The sequence below is a fragment of the Manis pentadactyla genome, chromosome 7 (genome assembly GCF_030020395.1).
Source record: "Manis pentadactyla isolate mManPen7 chromosome 7, mManPen7.hap1, whole genome shotgun sequence".
NCBI classification, from domain to species: domain Eukaryota; kingdom Metazoa; phylum Chordata; class Mammalia; order Pholidota; family Manidae; genus Manis; species Manis pentadactyla.
Genome location: NC_080025.1, coordinates 43,836,327 through 43,843,122, shown reverse-complemented (window position 1 = coordinate 43,843,122; position 6,796 = coordinate 43,836,327). Strand labels below are relative to the sequence as shown.

At 35.2% G+C, this 6,796-nt stretch overlaps 1 pseudogene; it reads right to left on the bottom strand.

Moving 5' to 3' along the window:
• Window positions 1-5,106: 5,106 nt before the first annotated feature.
• On the bottom strand, window positions 5,107-5,794 carry LOC118925002 (THAP domain-containing protein 2-like; annotated as a pseudogene).
• Window positions 5,795-6,796: the final 1,002 nt, after the last annotated feature.

Genomic DNA, 6,796 nt, shown 5'->3' with positions numbered 1-6,796 from the left:
TCCTGCTGGATCAAGGCTTTGGTACGTTACCCTGTTTCATGAGTTCTGCTCTGTTCTCCAGGTGTGTGCAGTCCAGTGCAGGCTTCTTTCCTGTTGCTGTTTTAGGGTTAGTTGTGTTAACTATATTTTCATACTATATGTGGTTTTGAGTAGAGTTCTCTGTCTCACCTCTCATGCCGCCATCTTGGGCCCAGTTTTTAATTTTTTTTTTTTTTGTTCTTATTGTCTAGTTTTAGGTGTTCTTTATATATATTTGAGAATAGTCTTTTATTAGATGTGTCATTTGCAAATATTTTAATCTGTGTCTTTTCTTCTATTTTCTTAACCTTGTCTTTTGTAGAGAATAAGATTCAAAGTTCAATGAAGTCCAGGTTATCAATTATTTTTTTCATGGATCTCTTTTTGTCTTTAGGCATCACTATAACTAAAATCATCTAGGTTTTCTCCTCTGTTATCTTGTAAGCACTTTATAGCTTTGCATTCTACATTTAGGTCTATGATAGATTTTGTGGTAATTTTTGTGAAAGGGGTAAGCTCTGTGACTAGATTCACCATTTGTACGTGGATGGCCAGTTGTTCCAGAACTATTTGTTAGAGAGAATATCTTTGTTCCATCGTATTGCCTTTACTCCTTTGTCAAAAATGAGCTATCTATATTTATAAGAGTTTACTGCTGGGTCCCACATTCTGTTCTATTGATCTATATGTGTTTTCTTTTGTCAATCCCACACTCTTAACTTCTGTAGTTTATGATTAATTTTTGAAGTCAGATATCATTAGTCTTCCAACTTTGTTCTTCCCCTTCAATATCTGTTGACTGTTCTGGGTCTTTACTCTCCATACAAATTTTAGAATCAATTTGATGGTATCCACAAAATAACTTGCTAAGACTGATTGGGATTGCAATGAATCTCTTTAGATTAAATTGTGAAGAACTGACATCTTATCAACAATGTCTTCCTATTCATGAACATGACATATCTTTTGTTTATTCTTTGATTTTATTTGTTGGTTTTGTACTTTTCCTCATATAGATATTACACATATTTTGTCAGATTTGTACTTTAGTATTTCTTTCTAGAGAGTGCTAATGTAAATTGTATTGTGTTCTTCATTTTAAATTATATATGTTTTTTATTAGTGTATAGGAAAGCAATTAACTTTCATATATTAACCTTGTTTTCTTCCACCTTGCTTATTAGTCTATTCTTTCAGATTTTCCACATAGATGATCATGTTATCTTCAAAGAATGATTCATGTTTCCCCAGTACGAATTCCTGTTATTTCCCTTTCTTATTTTATTGTGTTAGCAAGGGCTTCAATAAAATGCTGGAAATTATATACTATTTATTTTTTAACACAATGATTGTCAAAATTTTGTGTTTCAACTGTAATTTATTCTGTTCTTTTAAACCTTATAATGATCCTTCACAGTATTTATTATCTCAACTATTATGATTTTATCACAATCAGAATTAGTTTCTAATTATGCCTACTAATGAATTCTCTGAAAAATACTCCAACCAAAGCAATTTTATCAGAAGTGCTCTGAATTACACAAATCTCCTCTGCACTTTTATGTAAATAATCAATATTTAATGATGCCTAAATATTAGAATATCCATAACTGTTTCTTAGAATGTGTTTATATAAACTTCGACTTCCACTCTTATGCAAATTTGTCTGTGCTTTGTGACGTCTGCCTCATGCTGTGTATGGATGTCAGTCTACACTGATTTAGCAGTCTGAAACTGCATATAGATATTCTAAGACCTTACCTTCTATTTCTGATGAGAAAGATGTATTAATTATATACTTTAAAGTAAATCTGTGTTGAAACACTATTTGTTTTCAGAACATTGAATCAATTCTCTTATAACCCAGAGCCTTTCATTATTATGATTATAATACCCATAGATTTCAAATTTGGTTGATAAGAATTATATCAATTGGAGGACTTCAGCATGGATTCTGCACACTGCATTACTGTTTATCCCATTGTTTGCACACAGAATATTGTTCTATAAGGAATGATATACAGTCTGCTCTGGCTATTTGATGTTCAATTTTAAGATTGATAAATAGGATATTTTCCAAATTATGATACTAATAGTTTGAGTGTAGTACCTCATTTGCCATTTGATGAAGGATTCTGAAGCTGATCTGTTCTTCAGCTCTCAGTTCAACATTCCAGTGGTCATTAAGCCCTATTTACCATTTCTGAGGGAGAGGGAGTAGGGTAAATGTGCCAAATATTGGCTCAAAATCCTTTAACAAAAGTCATAACAAAGATTATTAATAGATTAGGTGAAAAATCAATAGTTTGGAGGAAGAGCCAACCATAGGTTATCACACAGTTATCTTACATACACATACACACATATTACACAGATGCACACACATATATATATTTACACGTGTATATACAGATATATAGATATAATTTGTATATATACACTATATAATTCTATATTTATATCTTATTTATATATAATATATAACTATATATTATATATAGTACATATATATTACTTATGTATAATCAATTTATATATAATTAGTGCATATTATATTAATCTTATATTGCATTATCATATAATTTATTTGTATATATAATATACTGGTCCCATGTGTTAAAAGAACAGCAAGGAGCTAATGTGTCTGGAGTGCAGTGAACAAGATGTGGGGTTTTAGACAGTGAGGTGGACAGATCACAGAGGGTGAGACTGGGTAGGCTGTGAGATTGGAGTCTGCTATAGATGGATTACAAGAGATGAAATGAGAAGTCACTGGAGGGCTTTGAGGTGAAAAGTGGCAAATGGGACTTCACAACAGTGCAGGTAAATCGACTTGCTGTGAGGGTCGTAGGATGTGAGAGGACAGGAACTAAAGGAGGGGAAACAGTAATGTCCATCCTGTGAGTGATGTTGGTGACTTGGCCTGAGGTAGTAGAGTTGGGAGGCCGTGGTCATATTCTGGGCACATTTTAAATGGTGCTGCTGGGATGTAAGTATTAGAAGTAGGTGAGAAAAAGAGAGGAGTGAAGGGTTGATTCCAAGGATTTTGTCCCCCACAGCTGAAAAATACGAAGTTTCTGTTTTCTAATGTGGTAACAGGAACAGTAGGAAGAGCAAGGGCTAAAGGAGGGCAGAGAAGATCAGGAGGTCAGTGTTATGTCTGCTGTTCTTGGTAGATGTTAAGTAGAAGGTTAAGAAGGCAGTTTGATATGGAAGATTGAAGTTACAGGGCAAAAGCTATAGGTATGTCAAATACTCATAGAAAAGCTGTAGTGAACTGGGCTTTCTACCTGTTGATGGGAGTATGATTTTGTACCACTGAAAAATTTAGCTGTATCTATACAATATTTAAAATATAGTTACATACTTTAAAGAACACAAAATAAAACAGCCCTTGGCCTTCAGAAACTGATCCGGTACTTTCTGCGAGGTTGTGTATTTCTCCTGTTGGATGTAATCTCTCAGAGTACCAACTCCAGAAAAGGTTACTCTTAGACCATGACAAAATGAGACAAAGCTAAGTCACTTCATAATTCTGTCTAACCATAGACAAAGACAATTTAACTCTGTCTCCCACAAAATGCCAAACACCTCCTCTCTCAGCCTAAATGAATAAGTTTACTTCTTTATCTATCATAAATTCACATTATTCTAGTCTATCCTCTGTAAAGATACAAATTATTGGAGTACTCAATCATGAAATTGCCTCCAGTTTCTGATAGCATCCCATGTAGAGAAAACCTCTACTTCCTTAGATCAACCTCCAAATGAACCAGCCAAAGCCCAAATCCTATGATGATTCTTTCTTCCACTCTTACAGGCACAGTCTTGGTGTCCTGTGCATCTTTCTTGTGATACTGGGTGAATAAACAATTTGTTCAACTCTAAGATTGACCTGGTGTCTCTAAGTGTTTCTTATGCAATATTTGGGAAATACTTAATGTACAAAAAAAATCGTTTATCTGAAATTCACATTTAACTTGATATTTGCTATATACTGAGGACCTTTCATGAAGAGCTTAACGTCTTTATAAAACAGACCCCAGGGAGCTTCTATGGCCCTTCCACTATGTGAGGACACAGCAAGGACACACCCTCTATAAGCCAGGAAGTGGGCCCTCAGTCTATTAAGTTATAGCAGCCTGAATGGAACAATGCTTATCTGGTAAGCTCAACTTAGAGAAATTCCATTTAGGAGATCTGACAGCCTCACAGTAAGAATTTTGGGGAGCTTTTCCTTGTTCTTTTTCTTTTCTTTTGAAACTGTAAATATAGTATTTATTATGACAGAGTAGTACACATTTATCTTTTTGTTTGACTAAGGTAAAAGCTAGATCCTGATCTGTACATTAATTCACAACATATTTTCTTAGAAAATAAAAATAATCAACTACCAGTTTGTACCAGTCTGAGGTACTTGAGGTCTTTCCTAGCTTGGATGAATCAATGATACTTTACATTCAAAAATACTATTTTCAAAATATTTTACAATCTATTTTAAAAGCTAATATTTTTACGGGGGAGGCCATGATTACTTTTCACTGGTAAACAGATTACTGTTACTGGTAAAAAGATATGGAAGGTTTAAATAAAAGAACTTGCCCTGTACCTCAGGTGTTTTTCTATAAATTTTTCAAATCGCAGTGCCAATAATAATTTAAAACAAAGCCCAGATATTTTAAAATCATATTTAATGTTGGCTAATTCCTACTTTGCATCTCATTTAAAATGTAATATTCTAACTTTGGCACAGAAAAAATATTTTCTAATATAAAGTAAACACATCACTCATCATAGACAATTTTTAAAAGTAGTTTAAAAAACAAAAACACAAAATATCTTGTAAGCATACAATTTCCTAGCAAAAATTTTTAAGTAGTTAATTCTCACGTAAGGTACTTCCGTTCTTTTTCAAATAAAAGTTTCATGAGAAGTGTTCCATTTTTTTGTAACCAAGTCTTTGTAAATTATATAGTAATAGTGTTGCTTCAAGTAAAACTTAAATACTCAATTCTGGCATAATTTTCTTAAATATCTTTATCTTTGAACAAAATTAAAGATGGGCATCAAGTTCTATGCGGATTAACTTTAAATGAAGGTGCTTTTGGTCTGTTTAGGCTTAGAGAACTGGTAATGTTTTATCTTGCTGATCTTGTTCAAGAATCTTGAAATTTTCCAAATGAAGACTGCTTAAGGCAGTTCGTAAAATGTGTTCTGATGCGGCCTTAGGTAATAGGTTATTTGCTTCTAGATTCTTCACCAAGCACGTGGCTTTGATCCATCTTCGAGTTGCTCTGCGTTCTTTTTGTAGGAAAGTTTTCATTTTCCTTCTTAAGCTTGCTATTTCTTTTTCCAGTTTAATTATCCTCTTTTTTGTCTCTGTTTGATTCCTAAAGGCATAACTGTGTTCAGGTAAGACCTGCTGACTACTAATGTTTGATTTTAAATTAGATGGTCCAGTTGGAGTACAGCTGTTGTTTCTCTTCAAAAGATTCTTTGACTTGAGTTTCATAGGCCTTGTATGTGTACAAAAATAAAAAATGGTTGGAACAGCATCCATTTTAAGGCATCAAGTTTGTCTTGTTAGGTCAAAACGGGAGGCTTCAAATTGCTTTGAAGAAAGAAAAGTATGTTTTCCTGGCACAAAATTTTTGCACCTAACCAGGCAAACCCATTCTTTTCTTCTTTAAGGTTCCAGAGGAAACCTGTGGAAGCTGATGTTCCTGTGCTTTCTGCAAGTAGTAGCACAGCCCGCTGTAACGCAATTGATCGACATTTCCCGTTCCCCCTCATTCGGAGCTTTCGGAGCTGTCTTAAGCGTGTTCCAGGGCGCTGGCTGCTTGCTACGATTCCTTCGGGTAGAGGATGGGCAAGAGAGGCAGGGGAAGGGCCCACTGAGCGGAGTGGAGTGGCGGGAACAGAGTGGGAAAAAGGTGTGTGTGTGTGTGTGTGTGTGTGCTCGCGTGCCTTTGTTCTTTATCTTTTAATCATCTATGTTTTCAAGATCTATGAAATTTTTAAAAATCTATTTCTTCTTGAAATAATTTTGGTGTCTTACTGTTAAGCAATATCCAATATCTTATCATCTTAAAACTGTGCCAAGCTGATAGTAGATACTTAATATTTGTGGAAGGAATAGAATCAAGCTGACAGTTTGGAGCTATAAAAGGCAGGCATCATGGCACGTATTTTTAAAAAGGAAATAGACTCCAGTGATTGGACCAAACTCATCAGCATTGTGCTGCTTAGGGTTGAGTGAAGAGGCTCACTTTCAAGCAGGATGTTGTGGGCTGTTGCTACTCCTTTATTCACACACACACACACACTGACCTCTCTGTTTGCCGAGGACTGTTGTATTGCTCTACCACCAGTAAACAGCTTCAGGTGATTTTACTTGTAACAAGTACCATGGAATGCCCCCCTTCAACTTCTAACTGGAGACAGTGTAACAGGAGAAGAGGGGATTCAGTGCCCGGGGTTCACAATTCAACACTAATGTCAACTGGAAAATGAACTCAAGCAGCCCTGGAACCTTGTAACCACTCGCAGGTGGCACTGTGCCTTTGTCCTCCCTATTTTCTAAGTCTCAGGGTCAGACACAATGCAGAAAGCTGATTTTGTACGTCCCAAGACATCTTGACCCAAGGTACTGAGGAAGATCCCGTTAAAAAAGATTGAATTGGTGCAAGAATATCTGCTCGGATCCTTCAGGTTTCAACATCATGCACCTGTGGTCATGAACACCCTCTATTTCCTCTTTAAAAGCCATAAATTGCAC